This window comes from Arachis ipaensis, chromosome B2 (assembly GCF_059453495.1).
Source record: "Arachis ipaensis isolate K30076 ecotype BB chromosome B2, ASM5945349v1, whole genome shotgun sequence".
In the NCBI taxonomy this organism is placed as follows: Eukaryota; Viridiplantae; Streptophyta; class Magnoliopsida; order Fabales; family Fabaceae; genus Arachis; species Arachis ipaensis.
This window is the reverse complement of record NC_142437.1, coordinates 9,425,192-9,443,557: the sequence shown is the minus strand read 5'-3', so window position 1 is coordinate 9,443,557 and position 18,366 is coordinate 9,425,192. Positions and strand designations below refer to the sequence as shown.

At 36.3% G+C, this 18,366-nt stretch overlaps 1 pseudogene across 1 annotated transcript; it reads right to left on the bottom strand.

Moving 5' to 3' along the window:
• Positions 1 to 4,214: 4,214 nt before the first annotated feature.
• On the bottom strand, positions 4,215 to 5,854 carry LOC107624808 (hydroquinone glucosyltransferase pseudogene; annotated as a pseudogene). The gene has a single exon (XR_015905119.1). The product of XR_015905119.1 is annotated as a hydroquinone glucosyltransferase pseudogene (transcript).
• Positions 5,855 to 18,366: the final 12,512 nt, after the last annotated feature.

Sequence of the window (18,366 nt, the reverse complement as noted above, 5' to 3'; positions counted from 1 at the left end):
CGTGCGACTGAAGGGCGTCCCAGGACCACCAGGATTTGGACCACCATAGACGAGGCTTACCCAAACAGACTCAATAGATGTGGACTGTGCAAACAGCCAGGACACACACATAGGACGTGTCCACAGGGCGGTGTCACCACAGGTACCGGAGTCGATGTCCAGTCATTAGTTTCATATTTGCAGTTAAGTATGTTAACATTTCCTATGAGTCAGCTTTATTGAGTTTATGCATTGTACTGTCTAGTATGTTCCATTGTATTGGCACGACGGGCTTGGGTCTGGCACAACGTCAAACCGAATGACATGATGATGATCTACCCGGTTGTCCCAATGGAGGTGCCAAAACTGCAAGTTGTATGTGAATCACCGATCACCACCTCTGTCATCCTTTGACATCAAGAAACCAATGTCTAGTGCGATTCGTGGTTGAGACTGTACTCCACCAAATTACGGTAGCACCCGATCTACCTGGTGTCACTCTATGACAGCAAAATATATCAACGCTGTCACGGACTTCCATAATACCATATGCCGAGGCTCCAATATTAATATCTCTGGATGCACCACCTGAACTACATCATGAGAACTATACGGCATCCAAATGAACTGTGAATAGAAATTGTTATCAAATGTCGTCATTAAATATACAGTGTTGCCAATCTAGGAGAGATTTGAACTATTTAAAGTGGTTGAAATACGCACTTCCTCAACCTGTAAGAGATCTATCCTGAGCCTCCAACTCGCAATTCGAGGTCCCTTCTCGCTCGCTGTAGGATTGTGACCTGACCACCTGCAACCCGAACACAGGTTATCACTAAATAAAACTAACACCAAATAATTGTGACAAACATAGCATTTGAATAGAATACTACCTTGAGGCCAAAGGCCAGCCGAACATATCATATCCACCGAGTCTAAATTCAGAGAATCGCCAGAAGATCCATGTCTGAAGCAGCTGTAACGGTCCGGCTAACTTCACAACGTTTCTGTTTGTCACGCGACACAGGCACCGATATAATCATGACAGAGCAGCTGATTCCCAACTATACCCACCCATGTTCTCAAGCCTGGCTACGTATAGTAGCCACCGAATGTGAATGCGAGTATCGGACTTGTCGCCAAATAGCTGGGTCCCCAACAGCATCATGATATAGGCCCGGGCATACCTCCTAACAATGGCCTCATCGGCACCATCAAGAAGCTCTCTGAAAATGACCTGAAACTAACTGCATCTCACTACGAACTTGTCGATGCAGTTCACAGGAAGCAAAACATCCAGCAGCTTCTCAAACCACGCCCAAACTGGGCAACCACCCTCGATGTATCGCTTAAAATCTGTCAGGCAACCACTGACATAATGTCCATCGATCGGTATCCCTAACTGGTACGCCACATCCTGCAGTGTAATCGTGCACTCTCCGAACGGCATATGAAACGTGTGCGTCTTTGGACGCCATCGCTCGACGAATGCACTAACCAGTGGCTCATCCAACCTAAACCAAGTCTCGTTCAACCTCACACGATGGTATAAACCGGCCATCTGCAACTACGGAACGATCCTCTCGTCTAGGCGCATACCCTGCTGCCGTTGCATGCTCGTGATACATCGGTAGGGCTGCATAAAGAATGTAGCAAATTGTCTCTCAGCTCAGAACATATTTATATAACATTATCAACTAATGCATATCTTAATCCAAAGAATACAACTTGTATACAACCAAATAATATTGCGCGTTCAAATACAAAATAACATCATATATGCATCAAACTCGGCCTAATAAAAAAATTAGCTAGAGTATTAACATAAAAATTTACTTCAATGACTACATTTCATGTTAACAAAAAAAATCTTACTCTAAATAAGTTTCACCCTCCATTATCTTTACTACTCAAACTCTTCTACTTATTTGTAATTACTATCCAAATTAAAAATAAAAATTGCTCCGTCGAACCTCTAGAAACTAATAAATCACTAATATAACCAATCTATCTAACTTAACAATTGTAAATAATGACTAGCGTTATAAAAAACAAAAATATAAAATATAAAAGTAACACATTAAATCCTATTTTCTAAAAAAAAAAGTGTGTACTAAGCTCTTCATTGATGACGATAAAGCCGATCCGAGTTATCCCCCATCAGCGGAATATGATGTTGAACACTTTCTTGAAGTTTTAGGAAAGAGTTTTCTCTGGGATTATTTTGGTGGGGTATGGGTTTGGAATTTTAATTCGAATGAGTTCAATTCGAACTCTATTTATAGGAAAAACATTAATAATTCAAATGAGTCCAATTCGAATTACCTTGAGCTGCTCGTTAGTAGTAATTGGACTCAATCCGCTTCGAACTATACCATGGGTAAATCGAAACGGCCTATTTCTAATTACCAAAACTATGGGTAATTTGAATTGGTGTGATTCGAATTAGTGAGGATAATGTGCATGCATAATTCGAATCCATGTGATTCGATTTACTAGGCCATTTCATGCATGCATAAATCAACTAGGTTAGATTCGATTTGCATCTTTTTATAGTAATTCAAATTGACCTGATTCGAATTAGTGTTAGAATAGATAATTCGAATGAGACTCATTCGATTTATATAAAAATATCTTTTTTGGAGATCCATATAACTTTTTTTTAACGGATTGTGTAATTTTAAACTCCATTTAATTTAAATATGCATTTCATCCTATTTTTAATCACTCTTTTGAGTATCAATGTTTCATTAACAATAATGGAACATAAACCCAAAAAACAATAAAATCTTATATTTTTATTATAAATATAAACCCTAATAATCCCCATTTAAAATAATGGTTTATTCTCGTTATATATACATATAGTAGTATAAATGTAAATATATTATTGAATTGACGATATGCTATATTTGTATAGTAAATAATTTGAAGTCCATTTATACATCAATGCTACTATTATTAGATTAAATAATAGTTATATTTATCCTTTATTAATCTTTTTTTTGTTTTACTATTGATATTAAAAAATTATGTAAGTCGTGGACACCACTTTTGATATGAAATAATAAATAATATTTTTTTTATATTTATCATGAATGATGATAAGAGAAGGGTAAATATGGACGTAAGTTGTTGAGCACGTACAGCCACCCAACATTTTATATCCTCATCATGCGCATAACAACATAATACATATGGCCATGCTAAGGATGCTATTCTTATCAAAATGAAAGCTATTGTCACTCTGTTATATGTTGAAGCCTGTATAGGCGTGGCCCTGGCCACTATCTCTCTGATGCGACACCACATGATGGAGGAAGTAAATATTAGTAATAATAATTATTAGTTAATTACACAACACAGTCACACAAGTTTCACTGGAAACGCTTAGCATATATATATATATATATATATATATATATATATATATATATTACTTTGATTAGTAATTGTGACTCTGATGAAATAATTTGATTGATTGGGGAAGGATAACACATTGACTTTGAGAGTTCACATTCTAAACGTATATAATATTCTAACAATATTCTATAAGTATTGAGAGTTCACATTCAAGAGTGTTTGAAAAGTCTAAAACATTCTACAATTATTATATTTTGAGGAATGTTAGGCTCAGTAACTTTTGGGATTTATAGTTATCAAATAGTTATTAATAAAATTTTTAATGATGTGAGATTAACGTGAGATTTTATCCAATAACTCACTTTTCTTTGTTGGTTATATGCTGGCCAGAATTTGATAGACTTTTCCTTATAGATATTGTATATCAGAAGGATTTCACTTTTGTTCTCATATAGTGATATAAATAAGAAGGTAAATGATAAATCTTAGATTTGATCACTATAAATTATCTTAACAAGGTTATGATGATCCCCACCAATTATTCTAATAAGGTAGGGTTAATTTGGGTTATTATCTCCCAAATATTATTCATTGTAAAATTAAATTTCACCAATTTTAAAAGTTTTTTTTATTTATATATACTAATTAATGAAAATTCGGGTTAATTTTATGTAAAGTTAATAGTTAAAAATTGATAAATAATTTGATAAATTTAATTAAATTATTATCTAATTGCTCTCAACTATCAATTTCACATCAAATCTACCCACGCATAATTGTAATATTATTTTTTTTAAAGAACAAAAAAAACTCATTCCTAATAACTTAGCTATTTGACTCAACATTATTGATAATATACAAAGAACAAAAATTATATCAATAAGCTTTATTTGTTACCACATCTGATGAAGCAACTATTTTTTTGTCAACATGCATGAAACTTTGGCACTTAAACAGTTAAACGTTCTTGTTCAGCAATTCATGTGCAAGACTCGAGAGTGCCTTGGTAGAAGAGCCATTTTCACTGAGTGCAGCAGCAGCAGCATAACTCAACTCTTGAATCCTCTTTCTCATTTCCAACCCTTCTTCATTACCGTGGTCCATGATTCTCTTCACAACTTTGGCAATTTCTTCTCTGTTCACAACCCCATCCTCTTCACCCTGTGGCCTCGCTGCAACTCTGAGCACATCCGTGAGCAGAATTGCATTCATTCTCTGCTCAGCAAACAATGGCCATGCAATCATGGGAACACCATGAACAATGCTCTCAAGCGTTGAGTTCCAACCACAATGACTCAAGAACCCACCAGTGGAGCCATGAGCAAGGATCTCAATTTGTGGTGCCCATGATGGAACCACTAGGCCTTGTTCTTTGGTTCTCTCCACAAAACCCGGTGGCAAGTATTGAATTGGATCCTCCTTTTGTCCAATAACATAACCGGAATTCGGAATCTTGTTTGGGACTCTCACTACCCACAAAAATTTGTGTCCACTCAATTCCAATCCGAATGCTATCTCATTCACTTGCTCCTGAGAGAGTGTTCCACCACTTCCGAAACATATATACAACACAGATTTCAATGGCTGATGGTTCAACCATGCAACACATTCATGAATCTTTTCATCTTGGTTTTGATTAGGTTGAGCAACGATGGGTCCAACCGCATAAACAGAACAAGAAGAAGAACCGTTGTGTAAAGCTCGCAAGGCCTCTGGTTCTAAATCATTGAAGGTATTCACTATGATTCTATCAACCAAAGAGGCTTTCTGGCACACACTGAGAAATAGTGTGTAGATTTCACCTGATCGACAAAACAGAAGCGGATCTGGAAGGTCCTTCACCTTAAAAGAAGCATAATCACAACCAGGAACAGCCACTCTTCGTTCCAAGTCAAGAAACTCGGGTTCGGATTCAAATTCGGAGGAGAAGCTTTCATCAAACTTTGGAAAGGAAAGAACGAAGGAGAGTGTTGCAGCGCCAGAGGCAAATGCAAGGTAGGAAGAGACGTTGAACTCTTTAGCGAGATGAAGTGCTTCGAGGGAGAACGCGTCAAGAACTAAAGCAACAAGGTTAGTTCGAGAACTCAATGAAGCTAATGCGTCTTTGAGAGAGGGAAGAGTGTGGCGAACGGTAAGGATCATCTGGGGAACGGGGTGGTCGGTCTGAAGATGAAGGTCTTGAATGTTGACCGGAGGGAGAAAAGTGAAGTCAATGTTTGAAGGGAGAGTGTTGATGATGGCGATGGTGGAAGGAGAAGGAGGACCAAGAGTGGGAATAAGGAAGGTGACATGGAAATCATCTCTGTGATGAAGAAGAAAACGCTTTGCAAACTCAAGAAGTGGTATGAGATGGCCATGTCCTGGGCATGGAACCATAGCAATGCATGTTTTCTTCTTCATCTCCATCTCCAACTCCATATTGATGGAACTCGCATTTATATGCGCCGCACATATAAATTATAAGAAGCGGTTGTGATTTGTCTGGGTGTTAGAGAAGTTCAGGCGCGAGGATCATAGGTAAAATAGGAAAGTGAGAGTTAAAATAGAAAAAATGTTTATTATTTTTTGTTAGGTGAAAATTCAAGTCAAGTCGACTTAAAGTTGATATATGAGTTTTCATCTAACAACTCTTAGATATCAACTTTACATATCAACTTTACGTGAAGTCGACTGCACCTGAGTTTCTACCTTTTTGTTATTATTTACTCATCAATTTAATTTTTAATTTAATTTATTTAGTCTAATAATTTAATAAAATATTTTAGAGTAAAGTATTGTTTTTGTCCCCAACGTTTGGGATAAATCCTATTTGTGTCCCTAACGTTTAAATTGTCATATTTGTATCCCTAACATTTGTAAAAGTGATTCAATGTTATCCTACCATCAATTACACATTATGAGCGCTTTAGTTTGAGTTTTAAAAATATCTTCTTGAAGTTAGAATACAAATGTCTGAGATAGAATCGATAATTCATTCCGAAAAATAACTCATCAAAAGTTGAAACTAATTCCTACAACATTTATATAATTCACTTTTCTAGGGACATAATTGAATCTAAACACAAATAGTGGGTATAATATTAAAATCGAACACATCTAAGTGAGACCTAAGTAAGAATGAATACATTCAAACGAGAATAATTGAAAAATATAATCTGATTTGTTAGTATAATTGATAGTAGGATAACATTGAATCACTTTTATAAACGTTAAAGATACAAATAGGACGGTTTAAACGTTAGGGACACAAATAGGACTTATCCCAAATATTAAGGATAAAAATAATACTTTATAAAATTTTATCTCATATTTTTAAATATTAATAATTAATTAATGACCAAAAATAATAAATTTTGATTATCTCTTAATATTTTTCATTAAAAAATATAAGCATGTTAAGTAAATTATTTAAGAATTTTGATGCCAAGAAATTTTCATACGATTGGTAATTAAATATATTAAATTATCAAAAAGAGAAATTAATGTTATTAGGATTAATATTTTTTAATAATATTAATGCATATTTTAAGTTAATATTTTATTTTTAAAAAAAAATTCAGAAGCTAATAATTTTTATTTATATTGACCAAAACTTTTAGTCTGCAATCTAATATTCTTAGTTTAGCAGTTTAATACTATATTTATAGTCAATATTTTTAATTATTACTTGTTAGTTAAAAATAAAGTTGTGTTGATTCTGTAGTAATGTTTTTATTTTTATACTATTAGAATTTAGACTTTAAAATTTAAGTAAGATTTAGAATTTAGTATAAAAGTATTTTTATTTAAAAATTATTGATTAAAGATTATAAATTTTATTGATCATGCAAAATTAATATTTATATAATTAATTATCTATTTGAACTATTTAAATGATTTCATTACATATTTAAGTATTTTTGTCAACCAAATTTAATTAAATTGGTTCAAATTCAATAAAAACTATTCACACAATGTGTATATAAATTACATATTTTTTCTTCGCGTATTTCTTCTTACTCGTCATTCTTGTAAGGTATCAGTGCCTAACTCTAAGAGAAGAACAAGAGTAGTAGAACATGGAACAAGAAGAGAGAATTGAAGAAGAGAGAAGGGTTTCAGTGATTTGGTAAAAGTGAATTGAACTATTACAAACACTTTGTGACTAACAGCTGGCTATATATATTGAGCCTAATGACAGCTAACTTGTAACTAATCTAATTGAGAAAGAGTGTAACTAACTCTGTTAACTCAGCTTAGCTTAACTAATTCAGTTTTAGCTTAACTATTACTCTATCATGCACTCTACTATCTGATTCTATTATTTTGCTCAACACTTATTCCATCATGCACTCTATTACTAAGGCTTCTAAGATTTCTCTGCCATATGCAGAATGCCTTCATTACTAGGCATGTTTAGCTCATGAATTGTTTCTGCTGCTCCTTCAGCAGTGGCATTGCACGACAGATTTGGCTCAACATTTAACCTTGCTCTAGCACTGTCAAACGATCCAGAGGCAATTGCCTTTGTAAGAATGTCTGCCAACTGAACAGACCCCAGAATATGACTGACTTGCACTAATTTCTTTGTGACATAATCCCTCACAAAGTGAAGATCGATTTCAAAGTGTTTAGACTTTGAATATAGAATGGGATTGGATGCCAAAAGCACAGCACTCAAGTTATCACAGTATATTATAGGAGTGGAAACTATGACCCTTAACTCGCTTAGTAGGTTCTTGATCCAAATTAGTTCTGCAACTAGATCCGCCATAGCTCTGTATTCAGCCACTGTGCTTGACCTGGCTACCACAGACTGCTTCTTAGATAACTAAGAAACTAAATTCCTTCCTAAGAAAACACACATACCACCAGTCGACTTTCTGTCATTAGGGTCTCTCCCCTAGTCTGAATCACAATAGGCTGTGATATTCAAAGAGTCATTCCTGCGGAGATGTAAGCCATATTTTATTGTGCCACTCACATACATGAGGATTCTTTTTACTAGTTTCCAATGAGACTCCAACGGGTCCTGCATGAACTGAGAGATTTTGCTTACAGCATAAGCAAGCTTTGGTCTTGTAACTGTAAGATACTGAAGACTGCCTACCACTGAATGATAAAGTGCTGGTTCATCAAACTTATCACCACCAAACTAAAAGAATTTTAGTGATGATGGAAGAGGTGTTCTACAAGGTTTGCAGCCCATCATGCCTGCCTTACCTAGTAAATCATTAATATATTTCTCTTGGCTGAGTAATAGTCCTCCACCCTTAGTCTTGCTAACTTGAATGCCTAGAAAGTAATGAAGGTCCCCCGTATCTTTGAGTGCAAACTTGCAATTCACTTGATTCACCACAGTAGTCATAGCATTGGTTGAGCTTCCAGTGATGATCACATCATCTACATACACAAGAACAAAAGTGGAGATATTGGCATCAAATTTGGTGAAGACTGAAACATCAGAGGATATGGCAGAGAATCCAAGTTAATGCAGAGCTGTAGACATCTTATGATACCAGGCCCTCGAAGCCTGTTTCAAACCGTACAACGCCTTGGTAAGTTTGGAGACCAACTTTCCATCACCTTGCACATAGTCCTGTGGTTGTCACATATACACATCCTCAAGCAACTCTCCATGCAAAAATGTATTATTTACATCCAATTGTCAAATTGACCAATTGTTTGCTAATGCAAGTGTCAAGACTAATTTTATTGAAGTTGGTTTAACTACTGGGTTGTAGGTCTCAGTAAAATCAAATCCAATTCTCTGAGAGAAGCCTTGGGCAACCAGCCTGGTCTTGTACTTCTAGAGTGTGCCATCAGAGTTGTACTTAACTCTAAAGACCCACTTGCTTCCAATAGCTTATCGGTCCTTTGGTAGAGCTACAAGCTGCCATGTCTTGTTCTTTAGCAGTGCTTGATATTCATTATCCATGGCTTCCTTCCATTTCGGGTGAACTATAGCCTCTTTCATTGATCGTTGCTCAACTGCAGCATGATAAGCTTTCGGTCGAAGACTGCCAAACTTACTTTGTGTGATCATAGGGTGTATGTTTTGGGTGTGGGCACTGGGCGCAGGTTAACAACTAGGGAGAACAATTTCTAGGGCTGAAATGGGCATGGGATAGGTGTGGCTGAGGGTGCTCGCTGAGAGATGATGAGTGGAGATGCCATAGGGGATTGGGGATGGGGATGAAGCTGAGGGTGGTTGGCAGCGGACAGAGGGTTGGGTGGTATTTATGGAAAATGGAGAATAGTGTTGAGAAGAGTGTTGAGAAGCTGTCGAATGATCTGTGACATGTGATGGAGGTAGGGGTCTTGGTGAGCAGTGAATGTCTTGAAGGGAAATTACATCTCATTGAACACAACAGTAGTGACACCCACGAGATGATTTCCAGTTTTGAAGGGAAATTGCATCTAATTGAACACAACATTTCGTGTGATCACCACTTTGCCTTTTGGTGTGAGACACTTGTACCCTTTATGAGCAGTACCATATCCTAAAAACACACAGGGTGCTGACCGAAATTCAAGCTTGTGACGATTGAACGGCCGCAGATGGGAAAAGTAAAGATAGCCAAACACCCGTAGACAGTTATAGTCTGGCTTCTTACGAAGTAGCTTCTCTGCTGGATGATGCGTGAGCATCTTTTCTCTATTTTCTATTTATTTTAGATATAAATTTATTGAGTTTTAATTAGATTTTAATGTTACAAGCCTATTTGGATGCTACTTTGAGTCGCTTTAGTGTTTTAATTATTTCAGGTGAAGTTTGGATCGGTTTGGCAGAGTTTGTGTGCAAGAAAAGAGAAGAGTTTGGAGTCTGCCAAGCTGGTGCTAAACGCGGACCTGGGCGTTTAGCGCCAACAAGCCAGCAACGAGTGGACGCTCTCTACCATTAGGGGCGTTAAACGCCAAGCCTGGCGTTTAGCGCCAGGAAGTCAGAATCGAAAGGGGAGTTTCTGCCCTCTAGGGCGCTAAACGCCGAGTCTGGCGTTTAGCGCCAATGATGCAGATCATTCTTCACCAAAGGAGCATCTTTAGTTGGATTTGACTTTTAATTATTATATTCTTATTTGTTTTAAGTATTTCTAGTCCCAAACACAACCTTTTGAGCTTTAGTAATTATTAGTTTATTTTATTTTCAAATCAAATTAGGTTAGATATAAAAGGAAAAAGATTTTTCCCTTCGGGAGATCTCTTCTCTCTTCCTCATTCTGCATTTTCACACTTTTGAACCCTAGTTTTCTCTCTGAATCAGAAGCAACTAAACCTCCTTGGTTAAGGTTAGGAGCTCTGTTTATTTCCATGGATTGATACTATTGCCACTCTATTTTAATTAATATATTGATTTAATTTCAAGGATTACTTTCGTTCCTCATCTTATGAATCTGAGTGTATTAAAAAATAACTCTTATTCTACATGAATTCTTGTTAATTCTTAGAAAAGTTATCTCACTTGAATATTAGATTGAAAGTAAATTCCTCCTAAACTGCTAATTATTTGGATTTAACGGGATACGTGACATATAATCCTCTTATATTTGGGTAATTAGGGTTTATGTGGCTAAGAAACTAGAATTGAACGTAACCCTCTAATCTATATTAAGTGACCAAGAAATTGGCGGTTGATTAGGTTAGAAGAGACTAGATCACTAAGAAATTAGGGTTTAGTCAATTACAATTTGCCATGAAATGAATCTTACATGATTAAAATAGTTGGTAAGAAAATTTAATCCGGAAGAATAAATAACTCTGAAACCTTAACTGTTTTCTCACATTCATTTCACACTAATTCTACTGTTTGCGTTCTTACTTTCTGAAGTACTGTTTAATGCTTTTGAACCTCAATACATCATATTTTGCTTGCCTGACTAAGTAAGTCATTTGACTATTGTTGCTCAGTCCATCAATCCTTGTGGGATCGACCCTCACTCACTTGAGGTATTACTTGGTACGACCCGGTGCACTTGCCGGTTAGTTTGTGGTATTCTAAAATCCGCACCAAGTTTTTGGCGCCGTTGCCAGAGATTGACTATGATTGATAACTAACTGTTGTTTGATTGCTTAGATTATGCATTCTTAGTTTTATTTCTTATTTATTTTTGTCCTTTAAATTTTCGAAAATTTAGTTTTATTTTACTTAAAATTATTCTCTTAATTTCTGAAATTAAGTTTGGTGCTCCGATAGTTGTTCTATTTTTTCTAGTTATTTTCTTTTATAATTAGTTCAAATTTTACACTCCTTTTTTGCTCATTAGTTGTTTGAATTTTTTGTTTAATCTATTCAGTTGCTTTATTTTATTTCTGTTATACAGGTTACTTCACCAAGAATTCTCTTCATTCTAACGTAGAGATTCTCACTTTTCTTTGTTTTTTGTTTGTTTATGAGCAGAAATAGGAATAAAGAACCTCTTCTAGACTTTAATCCTGAGATTGAAAGAACCTTGAGAAGGCGTTTACAACAGGTTAGAGCTTACAAAGTTGGTGAAAATCTCAAGGACAACTTTGAAAAGGAAGCTGAAGAGTCCACTATGGAGCTCAACAACAACAATAATGCGATTAATGCCAATGTTGTTAATCCTCCTAATATGCCTGCACAACCTAGGAGAACACTTGACTCATACACTGCTCCTAGCCCTAATTTCTATGAGAATAGCATTATTGTACCCCCTGTTGCTGCCAACAATTTTGAGCTGAAGCCTTAGTTGATTTCTTTTGCGCAACAAAATTTCCAGCTTCACAGACTCTCGCAAGAAGACCCAAACCAGTTTATTTCTAATTTCTTGCAGATATGTGATACTGTGAAGACTAACGGAGTCCATCCTGATGTCTACAAGCTACTTCTCTTGCCATTTGCTGTAAGGAACAAAGCTAAGCAGTGGTTTGATACTCAACCCAAGGAGAGCTTGGATACTTGGGATAAGGTGGTCAACAGATTTCTGAGCAAGTTCTTTCTACCTCAGAAGCTGATTAAGTTGAGGACGGATGTTTAGACCTTCAGGCAGAGAGAGGGAGAGTCTCTCTATGAATCCTGGGAGAGGTACAAGTTGATACTCAGGAAATCCCTTCCTGATATGTTCTCAAACTGGATTCAGTTGCAAATTTTCTACGATGGAGTTTCTGAGACCGCCAGAATGTCTCTAGATAATTCTGCAGGCGGATCACTCTACATGAAAAAGACCCCTGAAGAGGCTATGGAGTTGATTGAAATGGTTGCTAATAACCAATACTTGTACTCTTCTGAGAGGATCTCTGTGAGGAAAGGAGTCATGGAATTGGATGCTTTGGATGTCATTCTTGCTCCGAACAAGGCCATGTCTCAACAAATCAATGCCATTACCCAGCACTTGAGTGGAATGCAAGTCTCAGCTGTTAATACTCAAGATACATCTTATGACATGAGTGGTAGCTTCCCTCAAGATGAGACTTATGATTATGCTCAATTTCTTCCTGAACAGGTCAATTACATGAGTAATTCCTCTAGACCCCCCAACAATGATCCTTTTTTTAAGATATAATCTGGGGTGGAGGAATCATCCTAATTTTAGTTGGGGAAATAAAGCATAAAGGCACCAGAATTTCAATAACAATCAGGGCCATCAGAACAGGTTCAATCAGAGTAGTTTCAACAATAACAATCCACGTTCTAATTCTCAGAAGTCCTCTAACTTGGAATCTATAGTTTCAGAGCTCTCCAAGAGTACTCTTAGTTTCATGCAGGAAACCAGAGCTTCACTTAAGAACTTGGAGGTTCAGATAGGTCAACTAGCCACAAAAGTTGCTGAAATTGATTAGAGGTCCACCAACACCCTTCCTAGTAATACAACTCCAAATCCAAGAGAGGAGTGCAAAGTTATCACCTTAGTAAGTGGACCAGTGGCAGGTGGGAAAGCACAAGTTATTGAAAAATCGGTTTAAAAAGAAGCTTTGGAGAAGACTGAGGATACTATAGTACATGCCCCTCCAAGGCACCTGGATAACCCCTTTCCGGTTGATCTTAAGCAATATCCAACGTTGCCTAAAGCACCTGAATACAAGCCAAAGATGCCATATCTTTAGAGGCTTCAAAAGGAGACCAAGGACAAACAGTTTTCAAAGCTCTTGGAAGTCTTCAGAAAGTTACAAATCAATATTCTTTTTGCTGAAATTTTGGAACAAATGCCTCTCTATGTCAAGTTCATGAAGGAATTGCTATCCAAGAAGAGGCCTTTAAAGGGAGATGAGATAGTGGTCTTGACCAAGGAATGTAGTGTCATAATTCAGAGTAATTCGCCAAGGAAGATGCCTGATCCAGGGAGCTTTCAAATACCATGTATCATTGAAAACACAACCTTTGAGAAAGCCTTATGTGATATAAAAGCAAGCATAAATTTAATGCCTTTGTCTGTGATAAAAAAAAAGCTATAAATCAAAGAGGAACAACCAACAAGGATAGCATTACAAATGACAGATAAATCTTTGAAGCATGCACATGGAATAGTGGAGAATATCTTGGTCAAGGTGGGTAAGTTCTTCCTCCAAACGGATTTTGTAATTCTTGACATGGAAAAGGATGAAAACGCCTCTATAATCTTAGGAAGACCATTCCTAGCCACTGGGAGAACTCTGATTGATGTGGAAGAAGGTGAATTGATGCTGAAGGTGCATGAGGAGCATTTGATCTTCAAGGTTTTTAAACACATACATCCCTCAGGTGAAGAAGGCAATTGCATGAAGATTGATTTTACTGATCCAAATCTCTAAGAATCCCCTGATGATGTAGAATAGAGTTTGCAGATCAAACCTCCCTTGGTGGGAATCAATACCATTCTCCCTGACATCAAACCTAAGTTTGGTGTTGGGCGTCTGTCATCCACCAAGGAGGAAGTTTCCAAGAAGAAAGTACCCGGGGGATGGAAATAAAAAGATCCCCACTGAAGGTTTCTCTCCAGGGTTGAAGGTGGTGTTAGCTCATAATCCAGTGTTACCTCATATAGTGAATAAAATCCTCTCTCTTGAGCATATTGAGGTACTTCATGGGAACACAGGGAAAAGATTCACAGTGAGAGGGGAGGAGTTGAAGCACTATGATCAATCTCCACCTTAGCAACAATCAATCGTCAAGCTAGTAACGTTAAAGAAGCGCTTTTTGGGAGGCAACCCAACCCTCAGTATCCTTTGCTTTTGTGTTCATTTTAATTTTCATTTATTTAAGATTTTTATTCATAGTTTTTCTTGGTTTATCTATGTTTGTGGTCATGCAAGGTGTTCGAAATAGGAACAGAAGAAATATAAAGAAAGAACGAAGCACCCTGGAGAGGAGTTCATTCGGGTGCTCTGGCACTAAATGCCAAGCTGGGCATTCAGCGCCAGAAATGGCATAAAAAGTGGAGTTGCTTCTGTTTGCTTGGTGCTAAACGCCAGGAGCGGCCTTTAGCGCCCAAGATGGCACAATTTTTAAAAGCTTTCTATTTGGCTAGCGCTAAACGTGGACCCAGCCCTCGTCCCTCAAAGAAATAATTTTTTTACTGCTTCTTGCCCTTATATCACTCCCTTCTTTCTTTTGCAATATTTTTTGTTTTTACTCATCCGTGCGCTTCTTATGTTCCTCCCCATTTTCAGTTTTTCTTTACTTGGAGACAAGCAACAATTCAAGTTTGGTATTGCTGCAGAGCGAGCTCTCTGTTTATATTATCATCAATGGCACCAAAGGGAGGTGAATCATCTTCACGAAAGAGCACAGCCTGAAGAGTGAGATGGTCACCAGAACAACTGAGGTAGTTGAGTTTCTTTTCGTTCTTACCACCCTTCTTGTTCTTATTTTATTATTTCCTGTTCTCGGTTGCTTATTTTTTGTCCTTTGCATGATTTTCAATATTTTTAGTCTTTTAGTTTTAGTCAGTTTGTTTAGTTATTTTTATTTCTATTAAAAAAATGGCAAATGGCATCTCATGTACCGCTCACTGAGATTGAATTTAAAAAGAAAAAGAAGAGAAAAGTGGTGTGAGGACTTGAAATAAATATATATATATATATATATATATATATATATATATATATGTTGAGTTGTCTTGTTTACTTTGATGTGGTGGTACTATCTGTGATTCTAAATGTATGACATGAATAGTACATAATTGATGTTGAAGTTAAGAATGTTAATTCTTGAGGTACAGGAACTTAGAAAAGTATTATGGATTCTCTGAATTAAATAAAAGAAAAAAAATTTAATCCTTAAAGCAAAACAAACAGCAAAAGAAAAAGAATATAAAAAGCAAGGTCCAAGGCTCTGAGCATCAATGGCTAAGAAGGTCAAATATGATTAAAAGCTCAAAGAGTTGTTTTTCTAGCCATATGCTTGTGGTGTAAATGTGTCAAGTAATCCTTGAGACAGAGCACTAAGAGTTGAGGCCAAGTGCAATTACAGAGTATGCTAAAGGCTCTGAGCACCACTGACTGGGAGAAACTAAAAGAAAAAAAAAATTAGAACTCAAAGAGTTCCCTTATTAAGTGCTTGTGGTGTTTTTGTGTCAAGTTAAGCTTGAGACAAAATATTAAGAGTCACGGCTAGACTCAAGGTACAAAACACCAAAGAAAAGATAAGAAAAAAGCTGTGTTCAAGGATTAATTAGAGCTTAAAGAGGAAGAGAATCTATAATAACATCTGAGTTCTAGTTCTAAGGGACATTGACATTTCTCAGCTTCAAAGGATAGTGAGATGCTGAAACTATTCAGGATCACGATATCATTAACCCCACTCAATAATTGGGCAAGAGCTTAAATAAACACTCAAGCCTTAAGCAATGTCTCTTCTCAATCCTGTATTGTTTTTAGTTACTTGAGGACAAGCAACAGTTCAAGTTTCATGTTGTGATGTGTGAGCATCTTTTCTCTATTTTCTATTTATTTTAGATATAAATTTATTGAGTTTTAATTATATTTTAGTGTTAGAAGCCTATTTGGATGCTACTTTCAGTCGCTTTAGTGTTTTAATTATTTCAGGTGAAGTTTGGATCGGTTTAACAGTGTTCATGTGCAAGAAAAGAGAAGAGTTTGGAGTCTGCTAAGCTGGTGCTAAACGCGGACCTGAGCGTTTAGCACCAGCAAGCCAGCAACGAGTGGAAGCTTTCTGCCATTGGGGGCACTAAATGCCAAGCCTGGCGTTTAGCGCTGTAAAATCATAATCGAAAGGGGAGTTTTTGCCCTCTAGGGCGCTAAACGCCGAGTCTGGCGTTTAGCGCCAATGATTCGGATCATTCTTCACCAAAGGAGCATCTTTAGTTGGATTTGACTTTTAATTATTATATTCTTATTTATTTTAAGTATTTCTAGTCCCAAACACAATCTTTTGGGCTTTAGTAATTATTAGTTTATTTTATTTTCAAATCAAATTATGTTAGATATAAAAGAGAAAAGATTTCTCCCTTCGGGGGATCTCTTCTCTCTTCCTCATTTCGCACTTTTACACTTTTGAACCCTAGTTTTTTCTTTGAGTAATGAGCAACTAAACCTCCTTGGTTAAGGTTAGGAGCTCTGTTTATTTCCATTGATTGCTACTATTGCCACTCTATTTTAATTAATGTATTGATTTAATTTCAAGGATTACTTTCGTTCCTCATCTTATGAATATGAGTGTATTGGAAAATAACTCTTATTCTACATGAAATTCTTGTTGATTCTTGGAAAAGTTATCTCACTTGAATATTAGCTTGAGACTAAATTCCTCCTAAACTGCTAATTACTTGGACTTAACGGGATACATGACATATAATCCTCTTATATTTGGGTAATTAAGCTTTTTGTGGTTAATAAACTAGAATTGAACCTAACCCTCTAATCTATATTAAGTGACCAAGAAATTGGCGGTTGATTAGGTTAGAGGAGACTAGATCACTAAGAAATTAGGGTTTAGCCAATTACAGTTTGCCATGAAATGAATCTTACATGATTAAAATAGTTGGTAAGAAAATTTAATCCGGAAGAATAAATAACTCCGAAATCTTAACTATTTTCTCACATACATTTCACACCAATTCTACTGTTTGCGTTCTTACTTTCTGAAGTACTGTTTAATGCTTTTGAACCTCAAAACATCATATTCTGCTTGCCTGACTAAGTAAGTCATTCGACTATTGTTGCTCATTCCATCAATCCTTGTGGGATCGACCCTCACTCACCTGAGGTATTACTTGGTACAACCTGGCATACTTGCCGGTTAGTTTGTGGTATTCTAAAATCCACACCACTGGAGACGTGTTTCCCAATGTTGGTGTTGGTAGAACATTGATGAGTTGAGCTGCAGTAAGGAAAGCGTCACCTCATATCGCATTGGCACTCCAAAACCAGCCATTAGTGTCATCGTCATCTCTACTACATGCCTGTGTTTGCGCTCTGCAGCTCCATTCTGTTGATGGATGTGAGGGCATGAAAATATGTGCCTGATCCCTTGTGATTGTAACTCCTTTGACAAACTAGCATACTCAGTAGCATTATCAGACTGAAATAATTTAATTTTTGTACCAAAATTGCAATTCAACAATCTTTTGGAAATTAAAAAAAAAAACTAATTTAAGTTGTGACCATGCTCTAATTAGATAAAGCCAAGTGAATTTTGAGAAAGCATCGATAAAATTGACAAAATAGAAGTTTTTATTCAAATCTGGCATAGGGGCAGGATTCCATATGTTTGAATACACTAATTCTAATGGTGACTGATACACTGTGTTTGAAATTGGAAATAGTAATTGGTGTAACTTGCCTATGCTACAAGCTGTACAAGACTCTTTATTCTCAACAAATGACAAATTACAATCTTTCAAGACTACACTAACTACTTTATTTACTGCATGCCCTAACCTTGCATGCCACAAGAGAAATTACTCAATTGTGGACATGATAGAGTTGTAAGCAGTTAGAGTTATTGAAGGAGAGAATTTGACAAATTTATACATTCCCTTATCAACTTCACCCTGTAGAATCAACTCTTTGCTTTCTTGTGATTTGACACAATAACCAAGAGCATTAATCTCAAAAAGCATATTATTATCACAACAGAATTGATAC